General features: G+C 42.0%; 1 long non-coding RNA gene across 1 annotated transcript in view; it reads left to right on the forward strand.

Annotated features, from left to right (window-relative positions):
* Positions 1-22,021, forward strand: part of LOC308643996 — a 117,857-nt gene that overhangs the window by 33,181 nt on the left and 62,655 nt on the right. The window contains exon 2 of the long non-coding RNA XR_014020880.1: positions 6,289-6,411. This is a non-coding gene — a long non-coding RNA (uncharacterized lncRNA). The remainder of the gene's footprint in view (positions 1-6,288; positions 6,412-22,021) is intronic.

A 22,021-nucleotide genomic window follows, 5' to 3' on the forward strand; every position in this document is an offset into this window, starting at 1 on the left:
CAGTAGAGACCTTTTCCAATTTGCACCTTAAGTTACCTGGCCAGGAGCAATCCTTATACAATCAGATGTCTCAATCTTCTATAGTAAGTAGCAAAATAAAATAATAAAGAGACCTTGGAGCTCAGGTCATGATGGGAACAGCTCAGATGATCTGAAGACCTCATAATTCTAAAAGGTGCAATAAATTAATTTCTGAACTACTTAATGTTCACCTACTATTTGTTCAATACTGACCAAAGTTCTAGGGATTCATCAGTGCCTAAAAGAGAAAAATATTTGTTAGGAAGAGAAATAAGGTAGGAAAAAGGAAGAGCACAGAGGGTAAGGTGGGTTGTAGTTAAAAATATTGTGGTTAGGGAAACTTAGGTGGAGGAAATGCTACATTTAAGCAAAGAACTGAAAGAGGTGTGATGTGGTTTGGATAGGAGGTGTCCCCCAAAAGCTTCTGTTAATGAAGAAATATTCAGAGGTGAAATGATTAGATTATGAAAGTTGTAAATCAATCAATCTGTACTAGTTTGAATGAACTGACTGGATGGCAAATGTGGGCAAGGGGCAGCACAGCTGGAAGAAGTGGGCCACTGGATGAAGGCCCTGAATGTGCCTCTTTCCTGAGTCTCCTTCCTCCCTCTCTGTCTCTGCTTCCTGACTCTGCCATGAGCTGAACAGCTTTCCTCCACTGGGCCCTTCATCTATGATGTTCTGCCTCACCTTGGGCCCAGAACAATGGAATTGGCTATGGACTGAGACTTCTGAAATTCAGAACCCCAAACAAACTTCCTCTCCTTTAAATTGTTCTGATAGGGTATTTTGATGACAACAATACAAATGCTGACTAAAACCAGGTGAAGCCTGCTGCGGTGGTACATGCCTGTGATCCTAGCTACTCAGGAGACCAAGGAAGGAGAATTGAAAGTTCAAAGACAGCCTTAGCAACTTAGTGAGGTCCCAAGCAACTTAATGAGAAAGACCCTGTTTGAAAATTAAAAAAAAAAAATAAAATGGGCTGGGGATGTGACTCAGTGATTAAGCATCCCTGGGTTCAATCCCCAGTACCAAAAAAAAAATTTTAATTAAAAACAAAAGTGAAAAAGTGAGTCACCCAGTACCCAGTGGGAAGATGGTTTTGGACATAAGAGACAGCAAGTGCAAAGGCCCGATGTTGGGGGACATTCCTGTCTTGTGCACAAATCAGCAAGGAGCCAGTGCTATGGAATCAAAGTAAACCAGAGAGAGAGCCAGAGAGAATGTGGTAATGGGGGCCAGTCGGTGTGAGGCTCATAGCACCTTGGAAGGACTTTAGCTTTTGCTCTGGTCTGTGGCACTTTATGAGCACAGAAGAGGGAAAGGACTAACTCATATCCTGTGAGGAACCCTCCTGTAGTGGCCAGTCACCTTGCAGTGCTCAGAGTTATCCTGAGTGTACCCAACCTGAGAAGTGCAGGTGAAGCTTCAGAGAAGACAAAGGGCAAAGAAAGAGAAATCAAGCAGAGAGAAGAGTAGGAATGGGCACATGTGGGGAGGGAGGTTGTGATTGGGAGTAGGAATAAAGAAGGCGGGGTCCCTACCTGCTCACAGTAGAGGAGTGGCAGCCATCACAGAGACGGATGTGACAGACACAGGTGTCGGATGGCATCCGTTTAGGGCCAAACCTCTTACCCATCTTTAAGACCCCAGAGGGCTGTACCACCCAGAAAAATGACGAAAGGTAAAATGTGACCTAAAGAAGGTTGGTTTTCACCTTATTATATAATGAAGTTGTAGGTCTTTGGGGACAGTGTCCAGTATGCCTCACCACTTGTATTACCTGTGTCCTTACTGGGATCTGCTTTTAATTCAAAGTGTAAACATACTAGTTGGTACTGGTGAGATATTAAACATTTGTTTTATAATATGTCCTTGGAACATCACAAAGTATATAAGGGAAGGGGACCAAGAAATCTTAAAGTTCAGTGCTGAGCAGATTTCTGACAAGAAGTGTTAGACAACTGACTAATTGGACACTGGCCCCTGTCCAGTGTCTTCATGTGGTGTGGCATCAGAGTCAAACTACCTGGGTTCAAATCTCGGCCCCATGCCTACCAGCAAGTTATTTAATCACTGGATAACTTGGTTTCTTTATCTGTCTTGTTATTACCCCAATTTTCATAATGGAGTGTTGTGAAGATCAAAAGCGCATTATCACTTTAAGTATGTAGAACAGGGCTTATCGTGTAAGAAGTACTAACTACAGGACAAATTCTATTTAATTATAAAGACTAATCATAACGTGTCTAACCAGTGCCTTACAAATGCTGGTTAGAATATTTTAGTGGATACCTTTAGGTCATCCTGGAAACACCAATTCAAATGCGAACCCGTTCTTCTGTTTCTCTTCAGACAAGTGATGGCAATAACCAGTCTGGGAAGAGGTACTTATTTTCTAATATATATGTATATATGTAGTTGTCAATGGGCCTTTATTTTATTTACCTACATGCAGTTCTGAGAATCGATCCCAGTGCCTCACACATGCTAGGCAAGCGCTCTGCCACTAAGCCACAACCCAGCTCAGGATTCAGCTTCTTGTAGTGTAGAATATTTCATATATCTCTGAAGCCAATGTCACAGGAAATATTCTGCCCTGGAAAAAATTCAGTTGTATCTACATCTCACACAAGTAAGAATCTAAAGTGATCAAAGACTTCAAAGGAAAACTGGAAAAAAAATGAAATTACAAAAGTTCTAAAAGTAAGCATGAGAGAATGTCTTCATAAACTTGGAGATTGGAACACTTTCTAAAAAGGAAAGCAGAAGCCATAAAAGACTGAAAAATTTAACCTTATAAAGGCAGGGGGCTGGGGAACTATATCAACTATATAGATCTGTATTACGCAAACACACACAAAAAGAAAAAGAGTTCATTTCCTTGATATATAAAAAGCAATAGATATTGGTTTAGACAAAAAAAAAACTCAATAGGGCGGGGGGAAATGAGCAAAGGACATGAGCAGACATGTCACATAAAAATAAATATACAAGGCTCATAAACATATATAAATATTCAAACTTGCACATAACAAGAAAAATGCAAATCGAAAGTATACTAAAATTTATTTTCCCTATTAGAGTAGTAAAATCCAAAAGTTTGACAGCATACAGTAGGAAATAAGCACTCATATAACACAAAATAAAGTATAAATTTGGTTCAAAATTTTTGGAGGATTACAATATTACAACATTGTTAATGAGCTAAATGGTAGCCTCAAAGATATGTCTATGTTCTAATTCCTGAAGCCTGGGAATATTACCTTATATGGAAAAAGACAGCAAGGATCTTTAGAGGAGTTCATCCTGGATTATTTGAGGGGACCCTGAATACAACACGATCACATGTATAATGTAAGAGAAAGGGAGCTTTGAGGCAGCATACAGAGAAGACACAGAGAAATGGAGAAAGATATGTAGAAACTGAGGCTGGTGTGTTTTCAGTATGGTTAGTGACCCCCCCATCCCCCCATGCCCATCTCTAGATGTAAGCATTTGCTTTGATACATGCTCTAATATGATATACTGTCCTTGCCAGATGCTCAAACCAATTGAACCTCCCAATCTTGGACGTGAACCTGCAGAATTTAAGCCTAAATAAGCCTGTCTCTTTAAGTAGCCCATGTCAGGTATTTCAATTCAGTGATACAGAGCTTATTAATACGGAGACAAATATTGGAGTGATATGGCCTCACCAAGGAAAACTTACAGCCACCAGAAGCTGAAAGAGGTGAGGAACAGATTCTCCTTAGAGTCTCTGAAGGGAATGTGCTGGCACCTTGAGTCCAGACCTATTTCAGAATTCTGTTATTCAGAATTGAGAGAGAACACATTTCTGTTGTTTTGCGCCACCAAGCTTATGGCCATTTATTACATCAGCCACAGACAGGAAGCTAATATATTATCAAACTAGCAAGCAGAAACAAAATTCAAAATATGAAAAAATCATAAATACAAATAAAATTATGAATATAATTCTTGGGGGCACTACCCTCCCCTCCTGATGCTCAAAGGCAGCTTGGAAAGGTGAAAGAACCCACAGTAGCCGATCTCTGTGACCTCAGGGTATTGTTGGCATTAGTGGGCAAAGAGCAGCAATGGTGAACAGGCTGCAGTAGGTAGGCCAGTCCTATACAATGAATTTGCCCAACCTAACATCACAGTGGAGAAGTACTACCATCCCTCCTGATGCTGCAGTCTACTTCTTGTAATTCTTTCCCACAGATTTACTTTTATACAACAAAATGAAGAATTTAGACCCTTATTCATTAGCATTTTTGTGATATTAGCTAATTGGAAATAACCCAAATGTCCTTCTTGCTGTAAGACAAATTAAATTATAATATGTAGTACATGGTTTCAGAGGTCTCAGTCCATAGACAATCAACTCCATTGCTCTGGGCCCAAGGTGAGGCAGAACATCATGGGGGAAGGGCTCAGTGGAGGAGAGCTTCTCAGCTCATGGTAGAGCCAGGAAGGAGTCAGGAAAAGGGAAAGAGGTCACAGGGAAGAAGCACCCTTCCAGGACACACGCCCAGTGACCTACCTCCTCTCCTCACGCCCTACCTGCCTACAGTTTCCACATAGTTAGTCCATTCAAACTAGGAAGGACTGATTGGGCTTAGCTCTCATAATCTATAATCATTGAACCTCTGAACATTCCTGCAAAGATGGAGATTTTGGAGGGATACCTCACATCCAAACCATAAGAGGTAGCCGTTAAGACTTTTCATATTTGACTCTTTAGACATTTTTAAAAAATACTTTAGAATCATGTGAATATAGGACTATTAAAAAGGATCTAAGGCAGGGAGGTAGACTTTCCTCACAGATACGTGAAGCCTGGGGCCACACTCATACCAATCAATTACAAAAGGAGAGCCATATCCTGAGTCTGAACATTTAAAAGTTATAAATCAAGCTAACAAACTGTTAAATAAAATATTTCTATTTTGATAAATTTGGTAACGACAAAATAGAAAAAAAACAGAATGAAATGTGAAAGTTGGCAAAACATCAAAGAAGATAGAATTGGATCATTATTGTGCATGGTCTATTCAGAGTCCAAAGATGTTGGGAAGAGTAGGAACCCAAGGACATGCAATTCATAATGTATTTTGTGTTTGTTCCATACATTTCCTTTTCCTGCCTTAATTTCAATAAAATCACTAATTACATAGTTATAATTAAGATTTTCACATAGTTTGAGTCATATCAACAGTAATGCCAGATTAGACAATATTTCTTGAGTAATTAAAGTTTTTTTATTGGTTGTTCAAAACATTACAAAGCTCATGACATATCATCTTCCATACATTTTGGATTAAAAAACTGTGGCATTTATACACAATGGAGTATTACGCAGCACTAAAAAATGACAAAATCATGGATTTTGCAGGGAAATGGATGGCATTAGAGCAGATTATGCTAAGCGAAGCTAGCCAAGCCCTAAAAAACAAATGCCAAATGTCTTCTTTTATATAAAGAGAGCAACTAAGATCAGAACACGGAAGAAGAGCATGAGGAAAAGACTAACATTAAACAGAGACGAGTGGCGTGGTTTTTTTTTCTTAGTTTCAATTGGAGGAAACTGCTCGGAGTCATAAATAACTGTAATCGCCAATAACTTTTCAAAGCATCACTTAGATTGGAAACTAACTATAAAATTTACATGTCATGTTCAAACATTACAATGGGATGTTCATTGTAGAAATCATCACAAAATATTTTAATTTCATCCCATGAATCATTAGCACTCAATCCCCCTTCCCCTCATCTCTTAATACATTATTTGTATCTATACAGTATTTCTTAAATTGTTCTCTCTTCAAAAATATCAGTGTCATATCTATCTATCTATATCTATATTTACATATAATATATCACAGAGATTCTCTACATCATGTACAACTATAAGACTGGGATCCTAATTAGAATAAGATGAACTCCTATTTGTATAAATATGTCAAATTATACTCTACTTTCATGTATAGCTAAAGAGTACAAATTTTAAAAATATAGCAGTGTTAAGTTCTAAGGAAGAAAACTAGAATCAGCATACCTCCTTCAGTGTCCTACTTCAAAGGACTCAAAATATTCAGAGCTTGCCCAAGTCCTCCTGAAGTATGAATATCTTTGCTTCTATTAGATGGGGTGGCCATGTAAATCAAAGTAAAATGAATTATGAAAAAGCATTTGAAATACTTGAAGGATGAATCATAATTATAGAGATTTATAAAATGGGTTTTCTTTTTTTTAAAGAAAAGGAACTGGGAAGTAAATTGACACTGGTGAGAACTGAAGAAGCAACAGCAAAGAATTTCACAGACCTGCTTGGAGGACCCAGAGAAATATGAACCAGCCATCTGAGACAGATGCAGAAGGGTAGGCAATAAAACTTTCTCTAACAAGATTTACTAGGGGGAGAGAAATCTTAAGTCTGAGAAGGTAATCCAATTATTTCAATGAGCTTGAGTTTCTCCTTTCCACAATGTTTCTAGAACATTCATGTCATTGTGACCTTGGCAGTGTGCTCATCTGTTTATAATATAGCAGCCAGGGTCTGATATAAAATTAAGTACTCCAGAGTACTTTATTAAAATGCTTTATATAGAGTAAGACCTTGATATTCTGTTTATTCACTAAAGGGATATATTTTAAAGGTAACTGGATAAGACAAAGTATTTTTTAGGGAGGAAGAGAGAGAGAAATTGAAGGTCAACTCTACAGAGAGGACTGGAGGAGGTAAGCACTGAGTGCACTGACAGTATAGATGAACAGTACAGATGAACTCTTTGAATATAAAAGGGCCTGATACCTCCATTAAAGTTTTGTATCCAGTGGTCAGGGCTGTGCCAGATAGCACTCCAGAGGAAAAGACAAACGATTGCATTGTTTATCTCAGACCACGAAGAAAGGCACCTAATGCCTGACGGGCACCATATTTTACAGATAGAAATACTTCTATGCTTCAGTGCTGTGTGAGGTGAAAGCCTGCTGAACTTGGGCTGCAGAACAGGCAGATCTCTGAGGCAGGCTCAGCCTGCATTGTGAGCAGCCTTCCTGCATGAGTCCTGTGATTTAACACATGTAATGGTAGTATTGTTTTCAATGGTGGGAAAAATTACCGCATGGAGTTTGTGGCAAGGTTCAGTGGAAGAATCACAGAATAGGCCCTTAAGGGTCAGGAGCTAGGTGATACCTTTGGATAAACAACTTCTTCTCTGCTCCTGGGCTCTGGTAGAGACAGAATGCCTGACCATAGGTCACCAAGTGACCAAGCTTCTAAAGCTAACCATCATAAATTGGGTCCCATCAGACTCACCAAGTCAGAATATTGGAATAGTACAGCAGTGGCCCTTCACGAAATGAAAAAGGCATATCTAAAATTGAACACAAATAGCACTAGAGTGCCTAAGAAGTCCCATTAGAAGGCAAACCAGATCCCATGGCATGCACCTCTGTTGCCCCAGCATCCATCCCACCAGGACCCCTCTTCAGCATGCTTGTGGCTACATGGGTGATCCTGTACCTACCTGAAGAAGTAGCAGAAAGCTCAAATTTATTTATGGTTGGGTCAGTTCAGTGTGTGAATGCAAGATGGAAATGGATAGCAGTTGTCCCTCAGCCTCACTCTGGCATGGTCTTGAAAGACAGTGGCAAGGGAAAATTCTCCCATGGACAGAAAGTTGGGTACATGTGGTTCTCCACTTTGTATGGCAAGAGAAATGGCTCAAGATTAGCATGTTTGTGGATGTACAGGTGCCATCAAATAAGCCAGCCAGATGATCAGGGACCTGGAAGATTAGAGACAAGAGGATCTAGAGGGAAAAAAGGAAGAAGAAAAAGATCTAGGGAGAACATGTAGTTGGACAAATGGGCACAAAACATGAAGATATTCATATCATATTCTAACTGGAGAAGTATGGACTCCTTGTGTCCAGAGCCTGGCAGAGAGAAAACAGTTACCTGGCAGAGTTAATTGCCCCTGATCATAAAGAAGAGGCAGGCCTGTTGCTCCGCATGGGACAGGAAGAAATTTGGGTGAGTCCACATGGTATTCCCTAGCCCAACTGTGGTTGTACATAGGCAAGTAAAGAGGCCTAAGAACAGTGTGGGGACCAGGACCTTAGGTCACTTGCGGGTAAGGGCCTGGATTACAGCACCAGGGAGGATGCTGACGCCAGCAGGGCTGGTAGCCAAGGGTGAGGGGAATTTAGAATGGACAATGAAAAGGGGAGACAAGTGTTAATTGCAGCCCCAAACCAGCTAAGCAGACATGGGCCTGGTTTGCCCATTTACCTCCCTTGTCCAAGTCTCCCCTCAGAAGGGGACGCCTACAGAGCAAGGCAGGGACTGCCCTGCAAATGGGTTCAGAAATGTGGGTCCGAGAGCTGTGCTGGGAGAACAGGGCCATAATGGGGACATGCCACCCAACTCCTTTTCCAGCTTCACCTCAGGCAGCAGACAGCCCTCATCTGTCATCTGTTCAGCATCTGCCTCAATTCTGAAGAAACATCCCTGACCAAGGTCACATGGTTCACATAACTCCTTGTTTCTGGTTGAGTTCTCCACAAGCAAATGCTAAGGTTTGGGTTTCAAGAGTTGGATTATTGATCTTCTCCTGAGACAAAGCCCCAGGTGATCTGTGTGCTCCGGTACCCTAGCAGGCTGGCACAGCCAGGCCTTTCTCTACCTGCCCCACTAGGTCCCCAGATGTGGGCTCCAGGGGAGAGAGTGACCTTGGTCAGGGATGTTTCTTCAGAATTGAGGCAGATGCTGAACAGATGACAGCTGAGGGCTGTCTGCTGCCTGAGGTGAAGCTGGAAAAGGAGTTGGGTGGCATGTCCCCATTATGGCCCTGTTCTCCCAGCACAGCACTCGGACCCACATCATCATCATCATCACTGTTATTATTATTGTGATGCTGGGGATTGAACCCAGAGCCTCACACATACTGGACAAGGACTCTACCACTGAGCTGCAAATGGGCTGGATTCTCAGCCCACAGCACAACTCTTTTAGAGTCTCCCCTTCCATCCATCTTCTTCCCAAAATTAAACTGCTCCAGTCCTTTCTTTTTAGGGCTTCTTTATTTGTTCCTGGGTCACATTGTGGATAGTGAATCCCCAGACTTCACACTTACCTGGCAGAAAACTACCAGGCTCCTTGACAAAGCCCTGCTCCCATCTCCTCCCTCTCCCTCTCTATCTGTCTGTATTTCTTCTTCCACATTCCTTGTCAATCCTCTGGAGAGAAGAAGCCTTAGATAGTCATGTGTTACATTTTAGTCCCAATCACACATATCCTATTATTGTAAATTAGTGCTAATGTTTTAACAAAGTACACTTCAGAGGTATTTGCATTTTTTAAAAAAAGTTATTAATCTAGAGAATGCCTCAAAACATAATTTAATGCATAATTAGATAATAAAAGAGTTGAACCTTCCTTTTATTATTCCAAATACATACTCAGACCCCCATTATTTCTCATGGTTGTTGCCCCTTGACTTACTCAAGTACTGAAGAGCACCAAAACAACAAAAATAACAAATGACTGAGTCCTTGTTAAATGCCAATCATGGCTCTGGAGCCCTTCACATTCCTCTAAACCTCACACCAACTCCTTTTAGATAAATAGCTGAGTCTCTGAGAGCCTAAGTGGCTCCCTGGGGCGCACAGTTCAGAAGTGGTAGGGTGAGAAAATCCACTCAAGTTATTTTGACTCCAAGTGTCCAGCCCACTGGAAGAGAAGAAAGCGGCTACCAGCTGGCACACAAACCCAGGCTGCCATTAGCAACAGCTCAACAATATACTGCAGAAATCAGCCTACATTTATTGTTGAATAATGTTCAAAGGCACTGTCACCATTTAGGGTCTGAAATCATACAGCAGACTGTGAAGAAAATGTTTGGGTAAAATGTTCTGGGGTCCGTAGGAAATTTTCCAATTTTTTTTTACCTTAATTTTCTCACCCAAGCTTTAAAGCAATAATGAAGCCATCTATTCATGTGAGTGCTGTGAACTAGACAAAACCCCCATTTGCAAATGGGGTACCACGTACTGGTAGAAAGCTTTAGTAGATCTTTATTAGACATGCACTCATAGGGAATAAAAAAAGATGCCGTGGGCTTAGCTTTCTAAGGATCACAATGCCTCAGCCCCAGTGAAGGGGTTTGTTTCCAGGAATAACAGCTGATGGAGGTAAAGCATGGATAGCTGTCTCACATCTAATGCAACATGACCCTCATTTGTGAATTCCAGTTCAACTGGTAGTAGCCCTTTTTGGAAAACGTGGAGAAGTGATATTGTGGTTCCCAACTGTCTCAACAAATGGAACTTCCTTGATACCTCCTCTGTAAAAATGGCAAACTTAGGGGCAGAGCATGATGTTTGCAACCATGAAGATATTCAAAATATTTTAACCATTATGGTGCACTGTGGATTTTTTGGTTCCCCAAAGAAACAGGCAATAGGTTGCTGTAGCATTAGGGTGGCCAGGTGGGTACTGGGCATATTTTCCCAGGGGGTGATAATCCTCCCAAGTCGAATTCAGGAGTGCTGCTCTGGCAACAGAGGTGAGGGTGGGAGGTGGAGGAAGGAGGACAGACACACAAGACAACTTCAGATGTACAAGAGACTTGGCCAATTCTAGGACTGTTCCCTTTTTGTGCCAACCAAGACTCTCCGGGGCAGGGGTGTACAGAGGTAGGGTGCTTACTTAGGGAGCTCCAGCCAGTGCCTATTTACCAACTGCTAAGGAACACTTAATAATTGAATAATGTATATGACTGTACTGGAAAGCAGTCCTGATTGTGACACATTGACACAGGGTGGCTTCCTGAAGAAACCTGGAAGGTCTTTGCACAGTACCATGACCATGAAATCTCCGAGCTTTTGATAATTTCTTCCAGGGGCCAGTCTTTGTCAGAAGCTTCCTGGATCCCTGGGGACTTGCTGTAACCATTCAGCAAAACTGCAGAAGCCTTGCAGAAGCCTCCTATAGCAGATGTAATACCTATGTCTTGATCTCAAAGTGGACCTGAACTTTGTGGGGATTAGAAGATGACCCGTCATTATGTCAGTTCCTTCAGGATGGGCCAGAGATAGTAGATAGGTGTCATCTCAGAGGACAACTCCAGTTGATTGCTGGTGGCTGCCTGATGTTGAGTAGGATTCTGAAGCTATAATCTAGTGTCTGAGAGAAGAAATCCCAGGATTAGAGCACTGATGGTATCCTCCCTCTAGACCAGGGTTTTATTATTTTTTTTAAAAAGCTGTTTTGTGTATTATGAGCTCCTTTGTCATCTGGTGAAGACTACAGATGCCTGTGTTAGTCTGGTTTCCATCGTGTGATAAAATACTGGAGATAAATCAACATAAAGGAGAGAAGGTTTATTTTGACTCACATTTCAAATGTTGTAGTCCATGGTCAGTTGACTATTGTTTTGAGGGCCTGTGGCCAGGGAGAACATCATGGCTAGGAAGATAAGGTAGAGCAAAGATGCTCAACTCATGGTGACCAGGAAGCAAACACAGCCAGAAAGAAAGGGAGTGGGATTCTAATATTCCCCTTGAGGGCAAAACCTCAGTGACCTAACTTCTTTCCACTAGGCTCCACTTCATAAAGTTTATAGAAGTTCCCAATAGAACCACAGGCTTGTGATCAAGCCATTGACACATGGCCTTCAGAGTCAGTTAAGATTTAAGCCATAACATTCCACCCCTGGCCCCCAGAGGCGCATATCCATCTCACAATGAAAAATGCATTTAGTCCATCTCCAAGAGTCCTCAAAGTCTTAATAGTTCTAGCATTGCTCAAAAGTTCAAGTTCAAAGTTTCCTCCAAGACTCAAGGCAAATTCAGCTATGAACCCCTATAAAAAAAATTTAAAAAAGTAACATACTTCCAAGATAAGTGGCACAGGATAAACATTCCCATTCCAGAAGGGAGGAATAGGAAAATAACAAGGAGGAATCAGACCAAAACCCGCATGGAAAAAATATTAAAACCTATAGCTCCAATTCCATTATACAGGGACATGATGTGAGCTCCAAAGGGCATGAGCAGTCTCACTTCTACAGCCTTCCCAGTTGCAACCCACTCTCCTGGGCTGGATCTACTCACCGCCTGCAGCTTCCCTTGGCAGGCATTCCATGTTACTGGCATCTCTAACTTTCTGGACTCTCCATTGTAGCTTCAGCTTCACTCTTACATCTTCACGATGCATCATTTTGTCAGGAGCTGCTTGCAGGGGCTCAGACACTGCCACATACTGCTTGGTTTCCCAGGTTTTTCTTTAAAGTCTGGGTGGAAGACTCCATGACCATATAACTTTAGCATTCTGAATGCCTGCATGAACAGGGATGGCCCCAAGGTCACTGGCTTAAGCAGAAGTTGGTCCCATTTGGACTTTGTGGTGGGCCTTGAGCGTTTGGACAGCTGAACATGGGAACCTGGAGGAAACAAAACCCAGGGGATGAATGTGCATCCATGTGCAAGCAGCATACCCTTGGGCTCTGTTCTCAAACAAAAGTCTTTGAGCCTACAACGGGTAGAGTCTTGTCGACTCCTGAGATGCTCTCAAGTCATCACGTCATTCCTATTATTCTAGTGCAAAATACTTGGTTTCGTTTTAATACATGCTAATCTATTTAACAACCATACCTTCCTTGGCCACAACTTTAAACACACTACTTTTCTGGCAAAACTGCAAGTTTTTCAAATCTTGACCCTTTGCATTTTGCTCCTGATTCTCACTGAAGTCTGGCTATAAAAGCAGCAAACAATAGTCATGCTAAAGCCTAACTGCTGTGCTGCCTTGGAGCTTCCTCTCCCAGATTAGTCAATTCATCACCTTTAAACTCAGTCTCACACAAAGTCCCAGGGCATGGATGAGATGTGGACAAGGTTTTTGGCAGAATGAAATGCAAATATTCTCTAGTCCAATTTTCAATAACGTCCTCATTTCCATGAGTCTGGCCTTTACTTTCTGCACTTCTATCAGCATTCTAGTCTTTTGGGTCCTAACCCAAATTGCCATTGATAGTATTCTAGGCTTTCCCTAGCCTACTCTCTCAATTTTTCCTAATTCCTCCTTCAAACCAATTTCCAAAGCTTCTGAACCACATAGTCAGGTATATGCATAACAATTACCTGCCCTCTTGGTACCAATTTTCTGTGTTACTTAGATTTCTATCACTGTGACAAAATACGTGAGGTAAATCAAATTAAAAGAATTATTTTGGCTCATATTTCAGATGTTTCGGTCCATGGATAGTTGACTCTCTTGCTTTTGGTTCTAGGAGGAAGCAGAATATCCTGGTAGGGAGTGCATGGTGAATCAAAGCTGCTCATCCTGAAACAGTGGCTGTTTCTTTGGGTCATTGAGAATTGTCCATGGCTGAGTTACTTTCACTTCCCCCTCTTTTCCCTTCTTCAAGGGTTTTGTCCCCTCAACTTTATCCAGCACTCTAAATTCTGTAGGAAAACCACACCTAAATGATTAAGATGTTTACTGCTAGATCATCGACATCTGATGAGCTTTAGAGATACATCAGAATGTGTAACTCACTTCCTTGTTCTTTTAATAATTGCATCAACTGACACCAAACATGTAAATTGCTGTGAGATTTAACTTGAAGAAAAGTACTATGTCTATGTCTATTTAAAGAAAATGCAGGAACTAGTCCCAGGAGATTGATGTCAATTGCAATGTTCCTGCCAGAGGAAAATAGTAGACACACACCCTGGATGAGGAAGACTCCACTCAGCATTTAGACTTCCTATATATTCATCAGTGCATCTTTTTCCCTCCATACAAAAGCCTTGTGCCCCTTAGTTCCCCAGGATGGAGCTTTGAAATTGATATCCTCTCCACATTCCCCAGATTCTGACTCTTGAATAAACCTGATTCCTTCCTCGAACTCTCATCTCCCAAATATTTCCAAGTAGTTGGCAGCTTGGATCTGAGTCAGGTGAAAACTTCATGGCATTTGGAATGAAAAGAGAGAGAGAAGGGTCTGGGTCTCCATATCATCTTTAAGGGTTTTCCAATAGCCTAACTGCCTTCCACTAGGCCCCACCTCCTAAAGTCTCCACCATCTTCCAATAGTGCCACAGGTTAAGACCAAACCTTGAATCAGGGTTTAAGGCCTCATTTAGTTGCTGAGGCTGGTTTTGAACTTGTGATCCTCCTGCCTCAGCCTCCGAAGATGCTGAGATTATAGGTATACACTCCCCCTTTTTCTTTCTATCTTTTACATATGAGAGAAAACATGACCCTTGACTTTGAATCTGACTTATTTCATTTAACATGGCCTTTGGTTTTTGGGATTGTCTTATTTCAGTTAGCATGATAATCTCCAGTTCCATCCATTCACTGGCAAATGCCATAATTTCATTCTTCTTTAAGGCTGAGTAATATTGCACTGGATATATATATATATATATATATATATATATATATATATATATATGTATGTATATATATCACAGTTTCTCTATTCATCTGTTGAAGGGCATCCAGGTTGGTTCTGTAGTTCAGCTATTGTGAATCGAGCTGCTATTAAAATTTATGTGGCTGTATCACTGAAGTATACAGATTTTAAGTCCTTTGGGTATAAACCAAAGAGTGAGATAACTGGGTCAAATGGTGGTTCCATTTCAAGTTTTCTGAGTAATCTCCACACAGCTTTCCATAATGGTTCCATTAATCTGTAGTCCCACCAACAATGTATGAGTGTATCTTTTTCCCCACATCCTAGCCAACATTTATTATCACTTATATTCTTGATAAATGCCATTCTGACTAGAGTGAGATGAAATCTCAGTGTAGTTTTAATTTGTATTTCTCTAATTGCTAGAGATGTTGAACATTTTTTCATATATTTGTTGACTGATCATATTTCTTCTTCCTTAGCCCATTTATTGATTGAGTTATTTGTTTTGTTTTTTTGGTGTTGAGCTTTTTGAGTTGTTTGTTTATCCTGGAGATTAATATTCTGAGATACAGGTAACAAAGATTTTCTCTTTCTGTAGGCTCTTTCTTCACATTCTTTTTTTTTTTTTAATTATTTTATTGTTGGTTGTTCAAAACATTACATAGTTCTTAATATACCATATTTCACAGATTGATTCAAGTGGGTTATGAACTCCCATTTTTACCCCGTATACAGATTGCTGTGTCACATCAGTTACATTTCCATTGATTTACAAATTACCTTTCTAGTGACTGATGTATTCTGCTGTCTATCCCATTCTCCACTGTCCCCCCTCCCCTCCCCTCCCCTCCCCTCCCCTTCTCTCTCTCCATCCCCTCTACTATAAATCGTTTCTTCCACTTATATAATTTTTCTCCTACTCCTCCTTTCCTCTTATATGTAATTGTGTATAACCCTGAGGCTCACCTTCCAATTCCATGCAATTTCCCTTAACTCTCACTTTCCCTCCCGCCTATCATCCCTGTTTAATGTTAATCTTCTTCTCATGCTCTTCATCTCTACCTTGTCCTTGGTTACTCCCCTTATATCAAAGAAGACATTTGACATTTGTTTTTTAAGGATTGGCTAACTTCACTTAGCATAATCTGCTCTAATGCCATCCATTTCCCTCCAAATTCACATTCTTTTTTAAAAATATTTTTTAGTTGTGAATGGACCTTTATTTTATTTATTTACATGCAGTGCCAAGAATCGAACCTAGTGCCTCACACATACTAGGCAAGCACTCTACCACTGAGCCACAACCCCAGCCCCCTCTCTCTCTTCACATTCTTTATTGTTTCCTTTAGCTAAATTGTGGAACCAACCCAGATGCCCTTCAGTAGATGAATGAATAGGGAAAGTTTGGTATATATATACAATAGAACATTACTCAGCATTAAAAGAGAATAAAATCATGGCATTTGCAGGTAAATGGATGGAGTTGGAAAATACAATGCTAAGTGGAGTATGCCAATTCCAAAAAACCAAAGGCCGAATGTCTCCTTTGATATAAGGATGCTGACTCATAATGGTGATGAAGGGGGAGCATGGGAGGAATGGAGGAACTTTAGATAGGGCAAAGGGGAGAGAGGGAAGGAGAGGGGGTAAGAGGGTAGAAATGATGGTGGAATGAGTTAGACATCATTACCCTAAGTACATGTATGAAGACACGAATAGTGTGAATTGCATTCTGCCATTATGTATAACAAATCAGAATAAATAAATAAATAAGCTTCTTAGTTTTATACCACTCCATTTGTTGATTCCTGATTTTACTTCTTGTGCTTTAGGAGTCTTTTTGAGGAAGTCAGTTTCTGAGCCGACATGATGGAGTTTTGGGCATACTTTTTCTTCCATTTGGCACAAGTTCTGGTCTAATGCCTAGGTCCTTGATTCACTTTGAATTGAGCTGAGAAAAAAAAATATGAATATATATATATTCATATTTGAATATGAACTATTAAGGTCAATTGTGACCTTAATATATAAATGTCCATGAACTATTAAGGTCACAATTAAACAGAGAAAAGAAAAAGCAAATTTTGATGAAAAGTTAAAGAATTTTTTTCTTTGGAGTTCAAAAGATTCTCAGCTTCCCTTCTCAGCAGTGTTAGGTGGGGTCATCTGGAGTATGATGTTTGCTTGCTCCACCCTCAGGGTGGGGTTGCTACAGTGAGAGAGTTAATCCCATAGGCAAACTCTTGGAGGCAAGGTTTAGGTTTAGGTAGGCCCCAGGCTCTTTGCTGAGAAAATTGGTCTGGAAATTTTAAATCAGCACACCTCCAGGGCTGCCGCGCGCGTTCGGCGAATGGACCGAGTCCCGCGAGAGACGTCGGGATTAAAAAAGACACAGGAGTCCGAGGTTCTTCATCCAGGGGGAATCTATCTTTATTAGCTCAGCACATACTTATATATATTTTTTTTTTTTTGCAAAAGGCATGGAAGGTTACTAGTAGGCGGGGGCAAAGGGGAAGGAAAAACAGGTGGTTCATGTCGACTCATAATGAGCCTTCAACCAGGAACCTTATCAGACCCAAGCAGGTCAGGGCGTCCCCACATGACCATTACAGGCTGAAATAATATGAAAACAGACACCACAAATCCTTCAAGGCCTTGTGAGCTCCTTCAAGGCCTTGTGAGCTGGCCTCTTTGACGTGCACAAAAATCAGGGCTGGATCCAAGCCCTGAGGGCCGGGGGGAGTCCGTGCCAGCAGTTCCCCCTCTTTTGTTTGTTGCACGTCAAAGGGAATCAAGTAGCCCCTGTCTTAGGTCGTTCACTGCCCTTACACTGCTTACCCGTCTTTGGGGAGGCCCCATTCCCCTGTCTTAGGTTGCAGTGCAAGCGTGAAAGTTGCCCGTCTCTGGGTACTACAAGATCAGCTCGTTGTTGCCAAGGCGTTTAGTGGTATCTATTTAGCCATTCATTATTGGGTCTTTAATTGGTTCCGGTTCTACAAGGCATAGAGTCAGAGGAGAGGAATAATAAAATAAGGAAGAAAAAAAAAAGGGGTGAAGGGAGGAAGGCATGAAGCAGGGATCATTGTAGAAAAATCATCTTCGAATCGGTCGGAGACAAACTTCAGCAAAATCGTCCTTGGTTTGTAGGCGTTGATAATGAACCTGTATTGGCTTAGAAGTCAAAATGTTAATTTGATCTTTAATAAATTGTGTTATTCTATTGACAAGGCAGGGGCCTATAGCAACTATAAGGAGAAGGCCCGACAGGGGTCCAAGCAAAGGAAGGAGATAAGGCAGAAATCCATTTAGTCCCGTCCAAAGGGGATTTTCAAGTAACTCCCTTTTTCTTTTCTCCAAGTCATCTTGAAGCTCCTTAATTTTTGTACGGACTATGCCTGACTTATTAGCATAGAAACAACATCTCTCCCCCAAGGCCAAACAGATCCCACCCTGATTAGCGGTTAGCAAGTCTAAGCCGCGTCTGTTTTGAAGGACCACCTCTGCTAAGGAGTCTATTTGATCTTGTAAGTCCTTAATGGTCCCTGATAGGGTTTGTACATCGTCTATGAGTTGTTGGGATAAGCGGCGGTATGAATGTATAGCCGTGCCTAATCCGGCTGTACCGGTGCCCACAGCAGCGGTCACTCCAAGGCCCACAAGAAGCGGCAAAAACTGAACAGCCCTTTTATGTCTCCTGATCAAAGTGTCCAGGCTGGGAATAGGCAGGGGCTCATCACCTGAGACGATTGTAACATCAGGGAGGAGAAATGCCAGGACACATCCGCCCGTCCAGTTGGCCGGGAGCCTGGAAAAGGCAAGGTTTCCGCCACAGACAAAGACAGTACCATTGGGAGGACAAAGAGGTGGGGTTGGTGAGGAATACTTTGTGACCACCGAGCAGTTCCTTACATTCAGGAACCCTACATCAACATCATTAGAAGTGTTTTGAAAAGATCCTATAAGGCACATCATAAAGCCCTCCACAACTTGCACCCTAAAGGGTAACCCAGGACCACACACTGTGCCCTCTTGAATGGTATTGTTAACAGGAATGGCCAGTGGCATCATTACACCTGTGGTCATACAAAGCCAGCAATCTCTGGCAAGAGTGGGATTGGAGTCATTAAGCAGGGAAAAGGTGGTCTCTAAAATACCTAGGGTGTTAGCATCTAGATCAGGGAGTTGGGATTTAGGTAGTGCCAGGGGGTGATACATAAGTTTGGGGATCTCTGGTTCCAGTCGCCTAATTACCTCAATGTGTTTAATGGCATCTGTGGGCCCCCCTCCATCAGAGATCCCCACAGGGGCCGTGCTAGACCAACAGGAGGGCTTGCCAACAATACCATAACAACCAGCCAGCTTCATGTAGCCAGATATGTCTCCCCCTCCAAACATAGGTTGAGAAAAATAGGCACTATTTGGTGGACCCTCCCCTTTGACGGCAGTCAGCGTAGCCTCAAAATATGTTTTCCCATTTTTAATACAAGGGGAGGCCTCCGTATAGCATGAGGAATGAATTGTTGATGTAAAATTGCAAGTTGAAGAGCATTGTGGAGTGCCCTCCGGGTTTGGAGCTTTAATTTTTGGCTTATTGATACAAACCCAATTGGGGTGGGTAGCACCCGTAGTCTGGAAACTTGTACTGAGGTAAGCTACCCTATTGGTACAATCAGAAGTGGCGGTGTAAAAGCCTGGGGCCTGCGTCATTGTTCCCCCTTTGCATTCACAGGGGGTTCCATAGAGGTATGTTAGAAGATTTGTGCCGGCCGGGGGACCAAGGCCCCCATGAACTAACTCACCCAGAGGGAACATCACCAGCAGAGTCCATCGCACGGTTCGGAAGCTTGGTGGCAACGACAGGCTCAAGTGTCTGGGGGTCTTCATCTGTAGCCTCATGTTTGTCATTCACTGGTCTTATGCAGCGTTCCGGGACCCAAATGGGCTTTTCTGCTCCTGGAGGGAAAACACATACGGCTCCTCTCACTCTCGCGAAGAGTGGAGCCAAAGGCTGCCACCTTCCGGTGGATAAATCTTTCCACCGTACCTGAGCATTTTGTACAGTGGGAGGGGAGAAATGGCGCTGTGCGGCCGTACGTCCCCTCGCATCAGTGAGCAAAAAATTCAAAGTGAACAAGGTTATGGATAATAGCGCTTGTGGTCCCTGGCAGCATCTATATATCTCCCCCTCTTTTGTTTTTTGTAAATAGGTTTTTAAATGTTGATGGGCCCGTTCTACAATTGCTTGTCCCTGGGGGTTATATGGGATTCTAGTTTTATGTTTAATCTCCCACTGGGCACAGAATCGTTGAACTGCTTGGCTTGTATATGCGGGTCCATTGTCTGTTTTGAGGCAGCGTGGAGTGCCCATGTAAGAGAAAGCTTTTAAGAGATGTCCAATTACATCCTTAGCCTTTTCCCCAGTATGTAAGGTAGCAAAGATATAGCCAGAATATGTGTCAATAGAAACATGCACAAAAGACAGCTTTCCAAAACTTGGGAAATGGGTAACATCAGTTTGCCAGACATCATTGGGGTGTAAGCCTCTAGGGTTAACACCTAAACTGGGAGAATGAAGAAATGGAGCACATACTGGGCATAGGGAAACAATTTGTAAAGCCTGATCACGCGAGCATCCTGTGCGGAAGCATAAGGATTGTGCATTTAGATGAAATTTAGCATGGAGCTGTGAGGCCTCATCATGCCTGGTTATGGCAAATACCAGGCCCATATTGTGAGTGGCGGCATCTGCTTTAGCATTACCCTCCACCAGAGGCCCAGGAAGCTCCGAATGTCCTCGGATATGTCCAATAAACAAAGGATCTCGTCTAGCCCAAACAAGGAGCTGAACCGTTTGTAATTGTTCCATGATGGTAGATTGTCTGCCAATATAAGGGGCTGTTTCAATAACTAAGGCTAAATTGGCAACATAGAGACTATCAGTGTACACATTAAGTGGAATAGAATTGAATAGTTTAAGGGCCATAATTAAAGCCTCAACTTCTGATCTTTGGGCAGACAGTTTAGGTACAGGGTGTCGAATTACTTGAGACCCGTCAAAAACAACAGCAAACCCCCCTTTTGTTCTATCTGTATAAACAGTCTGAGCTCCCGGGATAGGCTCCCCTTTAATAATTTTTGGAAAAATAATAGGACATTTTTTAAGGCCTTCTAGAAGTTTATGTCGGGGAAAGTGATTATCAATTTTACCTTTGAAATTACAAAGAAAAAGACACCAAAGATCATGTTCCTGTTGCAATTTTAAAATCATATCCTGGGTATAAGGTTGAATAAGAATATCAAAAGTCTTTCCAAACAGTGCATCACCCAAATATTTGGCTTTCCAGATCAAATTTATCACCAGTTCATAAAAGGGAGTTATTACCCGAGAGTTAGAAGCGGGTAAGTGGACCCAATAGATGGGACCTGCTTGTCAAAACACTCTAGTAGGAGTTATTTTAGATGGCAGAACTACAAATGACAGGGGTGTAGAGTAATCTATTTGGGTAACCTGTATGTCTTGTAGGGCCTTCTCTATCAGTTTTAGTGAATGCAAAGCCTCAGGTGTGGGTTTCCTGACTGAGGTAGGAGAAGGGTCTCCTTGGAGGAGATCATACAGAGGCTTAAGTTCCCCTGTGGGAATATGGAAGGATGGACGTAGCCACTGTATTTCTCCTAAAAAGGTCTGCCATTGGTGTAAAGTCTTAAGGTGATGTATTTGGAATTGAGGCTTTTGGGGATAGATTCCAATATGATTTATAACATACCCCAAATAGTTAAAAGGGTGTTGGAATTGGACCTTTTCAGGGGCTATGATCAATCCTGCCCTCTGTAGGAGGGACTGGAGAACCTCATAAGCCTGAAAGAGGGAGTCTTTCTGTGGCCCTGTTAATAAAATGTCATCCATATAATGAATAAGATACAGCTGAGAAAATTGGCGCCGAAAGGGTTGTAAAACTTTGGCTACAAAATATTGGCACATTGTGGGACTGTTGGACATTCCTTGGGGTAAGACAGTCCACTCAAATCGTTGGTAAGGCTCCCTAAAATTTATGGATGGTAGGGAAAAGGCAAAGCGTTTTCGGTCTTCTGGATGTAGGGGGATGGAGAAAAAACAATCCTTTAAGTCTATGACAATAAGGTGCCAATCCTTAGGGATTGCAGTTGGGCATGGCAGCCCTGGTTGCAGGGGTCCCATGGGCTGCATGGTTTTATTAATCGCCCGTAAATCCTGCAGGAGTCTCCATTTTCCCGATCCCTTTTTTATGAGAAAAATAGGAGTATTCCAGGGAGAAGTAGAGGGTGCCAAATGTCCCAAATTGAGTTGTTCCTGAACTAGTAAAGAAGCGGCCTGTAACTTTTCTTTTGTCAGGGGCCACTGTTCTACCCACACTGGATCGTTTGATAGCCATGTGATGGCTAGTGGGGATGGCCGCTCTTCAGCGGCCCCTAAGAAAAATTTCCCAATCCTCGCCGGTCCTTTCCTTCTCTAATAACCTGGCCCATTGGGTCTATGGGGGAAGTTCTGCCCTCATGTCCTTTTCCTAAGCCTTTCCC

This window comes from Spermophilus citellus (assembly GCF_964194105.1).
Source record: "Spermophilus citellus genome assembly, chromosome: 3".
In the NCBI taxonomy this organism is placed as follows: domain Eukaryota; kingdom Metazoa; phylum Chordata; class Mammalia; order Rodentia; family Sciuridae; genus Spermophilus; species Spermophilus citellus.